This window comes from Homalodisca vitripennis, chromosome 8 (genome assembly GCF_021130785.1).
Source record: "Homalodisca vitripennis isolate AUS2020 chromosome 8, UT_GWSS_2.1, whole genome shotgun sequence".
In the NCBI taxonomy this organism is placed as follows: Eukaryota; Metazoa; Arthropoda; class Insecta; order Hemiptera; family Cicadellidae; genus Homalodisca; species Homalodisca vitripennis.
Genome location: NC_060214.1, coordinates 102,286,952 through 102,301,673, shown reverse-complemented (window position 1 = coordinate 102,301,673; position 14,722 = coordinate 102,286,952).

The following is a 14,722-nucleotide window of genomic DNA, read 5'->3' as shown; positions in this document are numbered from 1 at the left end:
TCGCAACTCGTCTGGGCAAAAAATCGACGTTATCACAATAAGCGAGCAGTATTGATTCCGCGATATCCTAGGCACCGTTTGAACGTGGTCGTTAAAAGCCATGGTGCCAGCCTCAGGGGTTCGCTTGAGTGAGTAGCGGGTGTCTCTAGTCAGATACTATTTCACAGCCAATGAAAGTGTCGTCGATTTCCGGGACGTACTATACCCCTCGGAGGACATTTGAGTATCGCCGGCGATTTTAACGCAAAGGCAGTCGAATGGGAAATGCAAGTGATGAGAGTGGGTCTCGTGATTGCCATAGGTCAACGTCACCGGATAACATTGTAAGGAAAATTGTCTCTGACAGGCAATAGTACGTTTACTTATCCGCTGAACACCAAGAAATTAGAAGAACGGTAATACAGTGTTGACCAACCGATGGCCTGATACTGTAGGAGCCCTCTGTACGTTTAAGAAGGCAATCTCTTGAAGTAATGCAGAAAGAAACCCCGAGAGGTGGGATTTGGGATTGAGTGGGAGTTGGTAAGAGTCCTACACACCAGCAATTTCATTTCCTCATAATAAAGAAAAATCATGCCTATAGGAAGCAGCTTTGACAGTCAGAGTATTTAAGTAGGTAAAACGTATTGCAAATTCCAGCTCTATAAACTACAAAATAAAACAGGTTTAATAGTCAGAAGAATAATAGAGTGGGTAGGTTTGCAGTGTTACTTATCACTACAGTAAACGCGAACGTAGCAAACAGACTAGACAGTCAAGGTACTTGCATGCGTAGGTAACCATTATTACAAATTATTATAACGGTAAGCGTACCTATAGGACACAGGCCAGGGTTTTGAGTCAAAAAGGTAATAAGTGTTGTAAATTACAATTACCGTAAAACGTGTTAAAATAAGATAATAACAGTCAAGGGACAAGAGACAGTAGGTAATCAGCGGTAAAAATAATTGCAGTAAACGCGACAGTAAAAAAATACTAGACAGCTATTGTACTAGAGTCTGTAACAGTGTTACAGTTCCATGTGTTCCGCTTGACTGTACGAAAGAGTCTAAACAGTCAGGGCATTAGAGTCCGCAGTCATCACGGTTACAAATTATCACAGTAAAACTCCCTACAGTTAAGAGGTATAAACGACAGGGGCCTAGGGTCCGTGTGTAATATCAGTGATACAGATCATAACAGTAGACGCGACTTTAGAAAACAGACGAGACAATTTGCCGACTACAGTCCGTTGGTAACCATTATTGCAAACTAATGTAATAGTAAGCGTGCCTATTGGACGTAGGGTCATCCTGTGTATTTGAGTCAGTAGGTAATCAGCCTTAACAAATTATTACAGTAAACGCGCCTAAAGAAAACAGGCTAGAGATTCAGGAAAATAGAGTCAGTATGTTATCAAAGTAGCAATTAATGAACCTATAGAATGCAGATATTACCATCTCTACATTTGAGGTTGAAGATGTAGGGTACACAATTTAAAATGAACACAGTTTAGAACTCCTTTTGTCAGTTGAATCGGTGAATTAAAAAGCACTCAGTAATAGCATTATCGTAACTAAAATCTACGAATTCCTATTCATACTACGTCAAGATGTTCATTTAGATGTTATTAAAACTAGTTCCATTAAATTTTGGCTCTGCAAAATATATTAACCATCTTGCAAAGATGTGTCTGGCATGCGCATATCCACCTCGCTTTCACATTACCTATCCTTGCAAATCCTATAGTAAAATTCTCAGAATTCATATGAAATCCTTCCAATTACCAGATAAGAAGTCAAAACGTACATTAGTTTTCGATTGCACATAATTTCGCAATATACGTAACTAAAAATCTAATACCCGCAACACACTTCTAGATAGAGAAATCCACTATAATCAGCCTGGTAACTCTCCAAGCTACTCCTTAAAGATATCTTTATACCCATACAATCGTACAAATACAAATCTTACAGTAAACGCGGCTAGAGAAAAAAAACAAATTCGGGGACTAGAGGCAGCAGGCTAAACAGTCAGTGCATCAGAGTTAGTAAGTTATAGTATTACAAATCATGACATTAAATGTGCCTAGAGAATATAGATCGGACAATCCACAAATGTTAGGTTGAATGTGTAAGGTGCAATGTTGAAGTGAACACAACTTAGCGCTTTTTGCATTTTGTCAATTGCATACTTCAGTACAATAAATTTAACTAGTAATAACACGTAATTTAAGAGCTATTGTACATTCATTGTTTAGTTCAGTTTTGACAATAGATAGATTGTGAGAGTGCAATTATTTTTCACACATTTGCCACTATTCTTTGATAAAAGAAGTCAGTAATACAACGTTTCGAGATCTGCAATCTGTTCTCTTCTTTAGGTGGATTAATGTACTGGTCTAACCCATAACTATGCGTTAAAATATACAAATCTTTCCAGAGCAATAACACAACGCATATGTCAGTAATCACAACAAACCAGTTGTGTGTCAACACTATGCGCAATATCTCTAAAGCGCTACGTAATAAAACAAGCACTAACTATTTAAAATGAACCAAATATTACAGGTCAAAATAGTTCTTCATAAAACAACCAACCACTAGTAAAAGTGAACGTTTTGGAGATAATTATACATATCACATCTAGACATTCAGTGAGTAGCATATATTAAGATTAGGTCAACAAAGGTTAACACAAAACAACCAACAGAGTAAGTCCTATTTTTTACACAAATTACACACTCACGCTAAATACTTGTTATAGCAATATACAAATAGCATCTACTACCTAGAATCTATATACTACACATAGACGAATCATATTATTGTATATATAATTTTGACTTATCATGTTGAAGAATGTTCCCACCAAACCAACACAGCTGTCACGCAGGTCCGATGTCCGGTAGTTAGCGCCACAGCTTGCAGCTTGGAGTAACGTAAAGCGAGCGGCATATTGTCTTCAGCAGATTACCCTCGGGAAGCCATTCTATGATATTGAAAATTTATCAAATAATTTTAAATATAACAATACTGTTTTCATGGCAACAAGATGATGTAATTGTTCAAACAATCAGACATGGCCCCACATGACTAAGAGCCCTGGTCCCCAAAACCAATGCCCCCCCCATTTTCGCGGTCGTGTGCTAAAGTATAATTTCGTGGTTATTTTTAACAAAATTATACAATAAAATTATTATAATTAATTTAAACTGAAAATATAGGTTATAATTATAAATATCTTACAAGTTTAATTATAACACGTCATTTTTGTTTCAATGATAACGACACGTGTTTATTGTTTATATAACTCACTAGTAGACTAAAACAAATATTTAGTTCAGTTACAATAGGTCACTCGGTCACTGCTGTTCACCTGCCATTAAACACGGGTTACATTACAGTAACTCTATTGAATAATGGGTCTCGCTTTCTTCTGACTAAAAGGTCAATCACATCAGAAAAGTCAATCGTCTTTGCCAGCTCATTCTCAATCGACAGAAGTGCTAAATGATTTAGTCGACTTTGGCCTGTTGTACTTCTCTTCCAAGTTTTTTAGAACTTATCAGTCGTAGATATTTTTTCTGGAATTTTACAAAAAATCTTCTTGCAGTACAACGATTTAAAAAAATCGTTTGAAGGTTTTGATGGAGTTGAGAATTCCTACGATTGGAATACTGTACTGTGAACGGTCTTCATATAAAAAATCTCCTCGGCTGAGCTGTCTGAACCTATAAAGTCTGAGGGATATTTAGATACAAGATCGCTTGTTTTTACTTTAAATACCTCATTTTCCAAGTTCATAAATGATATAACTGGTGAAAACAGTTTACATACTCGGTCAAAACTTACAGATCTGGTTTTAAATCAGCCAAAATTAAATCGAAAAGAGAAAAAAGAACAGAAGATTTGAATGCATTGAATACCTCTAGCTGGATTTGTTCAGGTTCAGCCGTCTTTTTATCGGGTTCCTTTTTACAACAAACTCAGGTGGAATGCCTAATATGTCTTCGACTATTTTTGCTTCATTGGTACACATGAATCTCGTAGAGCCTGCATCTCATCTTTAATTAGTTGTGTCTCGACGTTGAGGAAGATACATTCCTTTTGTATTATTACGTTATTTTCATCAATGGAAACCAAGATCTTGAGCCAAAATGATGACATCGAGGCCTTTGAAAGATACAAAGTACTTTTTGAGTGCTAAAACTGTATTTCTTGCTGATGGAGTTAATGTGGGTACCTTATCTTTGTACCGAATGACAATAACACATGGGGGGGTGGTGACTTCTGAGGTCGTAGTAATAAATAATCGAATGGCAAAGTTTACTCATAAGTTCAATTTAATTATGAAAACTTACAAGCACCACTTTTAGATGGCACAGGAAATGTATGTAATGCCACGTTGCTGCCATTTAGAATACAAGAACTAAAAACGTATATTTTATAGGTGGGCCTAAAATATCCAATGTTCTCTGGAATTATGCCTATGATGTTTTACTTTATAAAACATTAAGATTTTACTTCCCTTCGCAATGTGTAGACTCACAACCCGGGTGTGTCGGCGTCTTGGCACGCGACAATGGCGCTGTAGTCTAAGAAGGGTTACTTCTAGTCGGTGGTTACTAGAAGATGAGTAGAAGTTATAAAATTGGTAGCCATCTACTCAAATAATATGTGCCTTGTGAGCCGTGAGACACGTGGGACACGTAAACTCGCCTAAAACAAATTCGCGACAGTATTAGCCATTTAATGATACAAATTACTACGTATTTATAACAACGTGCTCGCCATAAGGACGACGCCACAACTTTTATCTATCTCAATCAAGCAAATAAAAGATCTTCAAGTGTACGTTATTTTACCATTTACAACTTTACTTTACGTTATATTCATTTTTATACGTTTGGAATCAAAGGGCTAATTTAATAATACGAAAAAATAAATTTTACTTACGGGCAAAGCGCGCGAGGTCTGCTCGGTCACATAGTTGGGCTGCTACAAAGGGTTAGAAGAAAATATTCATACGCGTGCCAATTAGGTAGTTACTCCGCCCAATAATTTAGTTCCGGAACATTGGATGAAAATAATATTAAATTATACTGGCTGACTAGGTTGTGAAATTTACATTATATTAAATTTAATTAACCAATTAACGGTACATCTTCAAGGATTTCGTCTAACACTTTGAGGATTGAAAGATAGTGCTTCACAATTGGACGCACAGCTTTCGCTCCAACAAGTTTACAGAAAGGCTTTGTAAAGCAACGGTACTTGTTTCAACAATTCCCGACGGCTAGGGCTGCTAGAGAATGAACAGTAAAAACTTTCAGTTTCCAAAAAAATGTCATAACATCAGAATTCAGTTTAGAGGTATTAACACTCTAATGGAGAATGTGCTTCACAGGGAGAAAGAAATAGGAGACTTGTTTTTTTTTCAAGTATCCTAAACCGAACAACACTATTGTGACCTCGCATGTTGGACCCATTGGCATTGCCCTGAGCACGACAACAAGTTAAATTTATTTGAAGAGAACAGTGGGCAGAACTTCATCGGTTAGCGCATTAAACAATTCTGAATTGTAATTAGCAAGGGTATTTTATCTAATAAATTTGATAAATTAATGAGAAGGAGGTGAAATAATCAAGCATTCGATACTTTGCAGAAAGATAAATGGATCCCATCGAAAGAATTTAGCATGCTCACATAGTAAACAAACTAAACAAGGACAACCCGTTTGTAGCTTTTACTGTATCGTAATGAATCGCTCTTTCAGAGAAAGCCTCAGCAAAGGTCTGAAAAGATTGACCTTTTCGTCAACAACCATCTCTCTTACATACTCTCTGGCACATCTGCACACTCAAAATATAGGTTTGCGTTCTCTTGTGTTGTATGACGGAATTTCTCAGAATTTGTAATATAAAATTACAAAGTAAAGGTGTTTATCTTATAAACAATAATTGTGCTGACAAGCGATGATCTAGAGAAAAGCTGGGTCTATTTGGAAAATCATTTTATATATATGTTGCAAACTTGTATTTATTTGTTAAGGCGCTTCAGACTGCCTGCCATGGCCACTGTTGCTGCTGCATCGAAATTGGGCCTTATACTCAAAATTGTATTTTGTTTTTAGGTCAAGAGATGTACATTTGAATTTGATTTTGAGCCTTCAGCATCCCAACTGGTATTTAAGAATAAAATGTAGGCAGAATCAGTGGCTATCACCAAAGTTGTGTCTGGCCCGGGACCATCTCCACTATATCTGATAATCATATAGCAAAATGTTATCATTTATCAAATAAAGTTATGATTTTTAACACGCGCTCTTGCACGCTCAATGGCCTTTCAGTCATTAACTGTGTTCCCAATTTTAAAGTTTAAAAAGTGTTATTACATGTAGTTAATCCTATTATATACGTTAGCTTCATAACGAAATATTTAAAAATTTTGTATGATATACTTTAAAATAGTAATGTTCAAATTCAAATAAAGTAAAGGGCTACAATAGAATCTTATTTGAATGTTTTAACATGTCTCATACATAGTGCACTTACCCATTGAATATTTTCATGAGATCGACATATTTCATTAACTATTTCAATACATTTAAAAACAAAAATTAAATTTCCGGTATGGTACATGTTATGAGATATAGTAGAGTTGTGTAGTAATTACTAATATATTCTTCAGGGAAATGTTTTCTTTCCTGTAGAGTAGAACAACACAATTCTCAATGAGGAACCATACCACGGAGACTGAAAAGTAATTTTGAACATTATCGTAAGTTACGCCTTGGTAAAATTAAAATATGAATGTCAGTAAATACAAAGTTTATCTTTTATATGTCTCATTTATTATTAATTCATAATGGGGGGTAAACAGTCTTTATCGGGATTTAAATGTCACATCCATAGGTTCTTTGTCACAATCGGGTGTTTTTTATTATTTCAGGTTTCTATCGAGATTTTTAGGGTAATAAACGTCAGTCCAGTTGGCGTTTCTGAAAATAAAAAAATAAATAATATTAGTCTCAGTTATATGTGGATTTAAGTTATCAGTTCAAAAGAGATTTATTTTTAATGAAAAATATTTTTAGATAACGATAAAATAAATGAAAAAACCCAACAATCCACTGCCTCTTATTTAAATCATATCCTTAAGGTCCAGGAAAGTTGCCACAAATAGGAAATTCACTGTATTTAGGCAGGGATTGAATTTATTTAATCTAGAAATATTAAATGTGAAAGTGTGAGATTTTCCTAACATTGAATGGGATAAATGATTAAATCATACCTGTATTTTTTGGTTAAGGCGCTCCAGACTTCCTGCCATGGCTACTATCGATGTTGTATCAAAATTTAAGGGTTACACTTAACATTTGATTTTGTTTGTCAGTCAAGAGATCTACACTTGAATTTATTTTTGATTCTCCACAATTAATTACAATTGTTCTTCATCCATAAAATGGAGTGGCTGGCTCAGTAGTTTGGTCTGCCCAGGTCCATCTCGACTATATCTGAAAATCATACAACAAAATGTTATATTTTGTCATGTATCTCAAAAAGTTATGATTGTTTTATCAACACTACAAATTAAAAATATTTGAATTTTCGATCGAACTGGCCAATTTAAATTCGTGGGCCAAAAGCACCTAAATATGCTAATTAGTTCTTTTAATATATAGTATTTATTTCATACGTTATGTGCAGATATATGCCACCTCCAATCAATACGCCAGTAACTACAACTCTAATTTGGTAAGTAAAGTTTTTGAAAAAGTCAAACAGTTTGCAAGTAATCTATTTGAGAAACAAATACAAAATGACACTGAAATATGAACTTATGCTAAGAAACCGCTTAGTATTGTTTTATAATAGCGTTAAACCTAGCTCTGGCTATTAGAAGAAGATGGGCAATTTTCATGCTTTGTAAAAACTATTTAAAACATTCTTAATAACTATTATTTACACTTAATACATAAATTATTTACTACTTTTGTCTTCTCAAGAATCTAAAGTTTGTTTGTGTACCAGAAAGTATATATCCAAACATTTTGTATACATTTTAACAAACTGTTACCAGCGGATTTGAACGAATTAAAAATAATCAAAATCCATAGCCTACTTAGTCAGAGCCTTGTGAATTAATAATATGATAGTCCCCTATGATGTGTATTAAACTTAACTAGGGATATTATCAGATATAACACTTTAGTGACTTTGTTAGAGGTCATAGCTCAAGTGACTAACTCCCACAGAAATCTTTACGCGTCAAAGGGTGTTTACTTTTACTCGTAATTTTTAATAATTCAGACATTTCTAACAATACAGTTCTTTCAGTTGTCCGTTAGGAATTACTCTTTAAAAATAGTGGTCTCCGGTTAATATCAATGTATCACAAAAACTCATATGTAGAAGTACGACTAGATTCAGCAACACAGAGAACTCGGTATGAAATCAGACGTTCTGATGGCAAATAATCAAAACTAGGCAATGAATACCCAGGCTATATGAAACAATAAACACAACAGTACACCTACTTATTTTGCAGTGTGAAGTAACAGCATTCTGCTAATTGGTAAGTCCAAGTTAGCAGGGCTTTGAGTAGTTACATTTTTAGTCCCAAACACATCCATATACTTTATAAAGTTATGTTTTCTTGTTAAAAATTAAACTAACAATATTCAGCCAAAAAATATTTTGTACCAAAAATTACTTTTTCACCTCCATAAGAACGAACAAAATCTCATTAATTTTTTATGGGAGATTTAAATAAATTTGTTTTACCCTCAATTATCTGAAAATTAACATAAAACATACTTATGTCAAAGGTTTAAGTCATATTTATGTCTGGAGATTTAGAAGAATATTTACATATTTGTACACAACACGATGTTTGTAGGCCAATAATGCGTTATCCATCCAGGTCAGGCCACAAAGTTTACCAACTATCAAAAGAAATTTCCTGGTCTGCGTGTTAATTTTGATGGATTTTAAAGCATTTAAGAAATAATTTTCACTTATAAAACCATCCCTCAAAAATCTAATATAACTAAGATTCAGATGGTATTGCTCTATATAGTTTCAAATGTAACAAAGAATGTAAAATCATATTATGTTTTCAGAAAAATCTGAAGAGGATTTGGCTAATACATACATAGCGAAAAAATATATTTCTAAAAACAAAAAGTCTATAACATTTACTGGTGAAAATGAAAAATTATATAAAAAAAAAGCATTTTTAACATTTACGATACTGAATGATTCGATAATGAAAACAGATTATAATTTAGAGATCATAGCCATTTAACTGGAAAATTTAGAGATGGAGCTTACATATCTCGTAATTTAAATCTAAATAACCTCAAAATATTCCAATTTCTGTTTTGACGTGTTAGATACAGTTTTACTGTTGTAACATGTAAATACGATACTAATTTGTACATCAAATAAATGACCAAGCAATATAGACAGGTTGATTTAACTGCAAAAACAGATGAGAAATACATAAATTATTCCGTAAGTTATAGTTATGGATACTAGTTCGAACGTGATAAACCTATGAAATTTATTAAGGTACTTTGGGATTATACCGACCACACCCAGACATGAATCGTTATTTCACATTTCGTTTCTACTGATTACTAGATTAGCGTAGAACAATATTTCGTCAATATAAAACAGGAATTGTCTTATCGCAAACACCTCCCCATCCTCAGACAGAGGTCAAAGTCGAGCGGTCTAGTAGATAACGTGATTGCAGAGTTCGCCGCCCGTTTAGCTGGTGCGTCGCTTTGTTGTACTTCCGTGTTTTACCTCTACATTTCTCCAAACACAAAAATTCAACAAAAACAAACATTACCAAACTAAAACTAAACTCTTTATTGAAAAAACACTAGAAACTTGTTTTTATTCTTGATTACACTCCGCCACCCAAAATGCAAGTGCCTCCGGCCATCAGCGCGGGGCAGCACCTTTGGGGTGCTGCCCCGCGCTGATGTCGACGAAAGAAAAAACATCCCTCGAGATAGTACCTATCAGTAAAATATCAAATTCTAGAGGGGCTAATCAGAAATATAAATTGAATTGTAATGGAAAGGCAATGATGTACCGTGCAAATCACGTGATGCCGCGCGGCCTGCCGTAATCAGGATTCTCGAGAAAGATAAGATAACAGCGACAACAATACCGATCACAATACCTGGAAATGCTTGTAAGTTTGTAATTTTGTAATTGAAGAGTTGTTTTTTCGTTCTATCATGTTTGTTTCTATAAATTTCTATTTTTGTGTTCTTCATACTGGTGTGGTCGGTATAATCCCAAAGTACCTTTATTAAATTTTCATTTGTAATGAACATTTAGATTTATAAATGTATTTTATTGAAAAATTAGTGAAAAATTTGAGGAACAAAGATTTTAAACACATCACGAATGTTATACAAAAAGATAAAATGTTAAATGAAATACTACAAAACAACCTAATATTGCGAATGAGATTTTTAAGATTTTATTAGAAAGTTGTATATTTCGTTATGGATTTGTTCATAAATATATAAATATATGGATTTGTTTAAATTAATATAAGTAGATCCATCGAATTATCTGACTCCTCCAAGTTATTCGTGAAATGCGATGTTAAAACTTAGTTACAATTGATATAAGTTACGTTTACAACATTAATTTGATGACTGAAGTACGAACTATACGAAAAACCTGGTTTCAAAGTTGTGGTGGAAAACTAAATATTGGATATTTTGGCTGTTAGCCGTTGGGAACCAATTCGAGTTGTAAACAAGGTTAAAAATATAATTTTGCAGTTTAGTAGAACAATTTTTAGGGAGTGATATTGAAACTGTTTCATCACTGAATGTGAATTTTCGTCTAGGTTATCCATTTGTTTTAGACAGTAAAGATCTTGTGATTGAAGTCTAACTTACCAAAGGGCTCGATGTACTGTATGCAGAAAATAAATGCGCAGAGGCTTCATACAATAATAAAAGCAAAAGCAAAAAGGATAAAGACATTACGTATACAAGGAAATAATACAAGTACATATATAATTAATTTTTAGTGTCAGCTGAATTACAATATAAATTTAGATTATAACATATCAGCTGATAATTAAAATTCAATATATGTTTACTTTCATTCTTTGCTTGTATACATATTTTTATTCTTATTGAGATCATTCCTTGAAATATCAAAGGAATGTATGAAGTATTTTTTGTATTGCTGTATATGTGTAAAAGCACCAAGATTAAAAGAAAACTGTTAATCATGGTCTAAATAACAATGACACTTTCAAAACACCTATTCTGTCAAACTTATTCGGCAAGTGGAACAAAATTCAAAACCAATTTACCTCAGAACATTAGAACAAGCACACCAATTGGTTTTAAAGAGTAAAATTCCACATGGACTCAACATCAGCTAACTTACCCAAAAACGTCTAACTTTGGAATCAATATATGGAAGAATTATTTATTTATTTCTTGTCATCTATATTTATTATTATCTATTCACTGTTAATTACTTTTGTTTCTATTATGTTCTTTTATATTGTAAACAATTTATGCGCCTAAAGACGGTTTTTACCTAAATATAGAGCTAATTGTTTAAAAAACAGTTTTATTTGTACAGTCAATTTAAAAGTAATAGTAGTGTGACAGGTTAAATAAGAGAATTAGAATTAGAAGTTTTTTGATTTTTTTCTGAATTTAACCAAAGTTTTGACTTTAAGTGCAATTTGTGGCTAAACCGTTAGAAGTCAAGAAAAAGTGATTGGACCTTTCTTGTTGGAAATTTAATTTATTTTTCGATTTTGCCCTCAGATTTGAAGTAGGACTTTTGGTTTAGCCGGTACAGAGCTTAGAAGAAAAGTCTGCACTGGTCAGCTATTGTGAATTGTTTAGTGTAAATATAATAACAAACCGACTCTAAGTCAGTATTTTAACGTTGTTTAGGTGCTTTAATTTGCTCAGGATTTTATCTAGTCATGCCAGGAAATTCCAGGGGGGGGGTTAATGTTACCGGGGGTTAAGACATCAGTGGGTTTAATTTACTCAGGAGGTTATCTGGTCATACAAGGAAATTTCAGGGGGCTAATGTTACCGGGGGTTAAGACACACGTGGGCCCCTTTCGGAAGGTGTTGTGTTTTGTGAGCATAAAAACATCACTCTGACCTCCCTAATTACTATTCACCTTCGCTAACGCTCAGCTAATTTGCCAAATGTGTGTTGGCAAAATTCGGAGACAAGCAGAATTCGATGACTGGTTAAATCATAGAATTAGATTAGGGGTCTGGGAGTTTATATTAGACCTATTTTATTGAATTTTCCAGTGTTAATTAAAGTTTTGGTTTAACCGTTAGAGATGCAAAAAAACTGACTGGAATTTTCTTGTATAAAATTTAAAATTGAAGTAGGATTTTGCTATCAGATTTTAGCTATGACCTTTGGTTTAGGCAGTACAGAGCTTGGAAGAGAAGACTGCATATTTAGCTTCTGCAAGAATAACTACAATGCAGAAATCGATTGGTTTTAGGAGTTTTCTAATGGATACACGGATTCTAGAATTATGCCGAATTTAAATTTTCTGGTACACCAGTAAGTAGGCTAGACTTTGTATAATATGATTAAGTCAGTACAACAAGGGTTTTATGTCTGCACTACGATAATATGTGCACAGTAGTTTTTATCAAAAGAATCAGGGAGTTTATTTAACTCAGGAGATTGTCATTTCACGCCAGAGTTTTGATATTGAACCACTATTTTATGAAATTAAAAAAACACACTCCGTCCCTATCTACTATTAAAGCTTCACTAACGCTCAGCCAACTCCCAATGCGGAGGGGTTGTTTAGTCACTCGTTAACGTACTAATACAAGGTCAATCTGGAACCAGCATGATTTGCACTAATTATAGTTGCAAAAATTAAAAACACCTAAAATTGACGACAAAGAATTTGCCATTTATAGCATTTATCAGGCTTACGGAAAGATAAACGACCTTTTTTGTAGATCCTATCAATAGGTAGTTATAAAAAATTTGAAATTTCAGCTAGGGCCAACGGTTCGGCCACTATCGAGCCCGGAAGGTAAGTTTTAAGTGAAATTTTCAACATGTTCATTTTTTACGGCTAAACCAATGAAGTTAGAGTAAAAAGTCACTGAACATTTTTTGTAGATCGCATTGTTTTGTATTGAAATCACTTTTATTTTGTGCTAAACTTAAATTGCTCGTTGCAATGTAGCTCAGGACAATTTTCATGTAAAAAGGTAATGTATTTAAACGCGTTTTCTGACCAAACCATTGAGGATATGGCAAAATGTTACTTGGCCTTTTTTGTAGATCACGCTGTTTTCTAAATCCCATTACAAATTTGTTTTGAGCTGCGACCAACGGTTTGGCCGCTACCAAGCGCAGAAGGTAAATGTTTAAGTGAAAACTGCGAAAGTTTTCCACATAATTGCGTTTTGCGGCCAAACCAATAGAGATAGAGATTTTGTAGATCACTTCATTCCCGACTAACAATTTTTTCTCAGGTCCGAGCTAGCTCTAACGGTTCGCCCGCTATCGGGCTTCAAATAAATGAAAGAGTGAAAAATGCGATAGTTTTCGTATATCTTTGAGGGATTTAAAAGTAAAACAATCCGGTTTTCAGACTATTCCCGGTGGTTTAAGGTAAAAGCTACGTACGTGAAAAATTGCGTGTTTCCAGCACTTCTAGAAGTGGGTTAAGATTTTGTATACCCTATCAGTGAGTTACAAATGCGGCTGTGTATTATACTGTACTAGCTTTATACCGCGGCTTCGCCCGCGTAGTACCTACCTGTATGAAAAAAGAAAGAGGGCATATATGTTTTATGTAAAATTAAGAAGTCAGTTAAAAAGTTTAAAATGTATTTAATATCTTATAAATCCTTGTTAAAAATAATTGACGTCTTCTATGCAACCTGCATTACACTACTGATCAAGCACTTTACAATAAAAATTTTTTAAATTTTAAATGTAAACAAATGTTTTTCTGCCCTCTTTGATGAACTTCAGCTGAACAGCTGTTAAGTATCAGTTTGCTTTGTATTATGTGTCGTAGCGCAGTCTGTCGGATCCAATATAAAACACTCTAACATCAACAACGATTTATAATTAAAAAATTAATGAAATAAACTATTAAAATCTCTAAAAGTATTCCTATGTTACTTCCAGGAACGTGTAGAATCACTGTACAAAATTTCACGATGTTTCGTGCATTTGTTCCAGAGTTATAACGGAACATACAAACAAACATTCGCATTTATATGTATATAAGATATGACATACTATATATATATATATATATATATATATATATATTATATATATATATATATATATATATGAGGAGGTGGCGTTCAAAAAGAGTTTAATCACAGGCCTAACAATTTAACAATTTTCAGTGTAAGCAAATAAATGTTTCTATCATCTGTGAAGTAAAAACTCATTAAAATAATTTTATTAAGTTTTCTTTTGACATAATAATTAAGATTTCAAATGCATAAGTGCTAAAACATGAGTAATAATTAAGATTTACCTTTAATATTGTTGGAATAAGTTAGTTTTGTTTCACTTGCTAGGATTAAACCTTTTTTGATTGAACTGGAAATGGATTAAACCTTTTTTTTCATGGCAATAAAGATTTTGTGATCAAACTAACTCAAATTTAGTGTTTTTACTGTTAGACTTTTTTCAATTTTGAAATT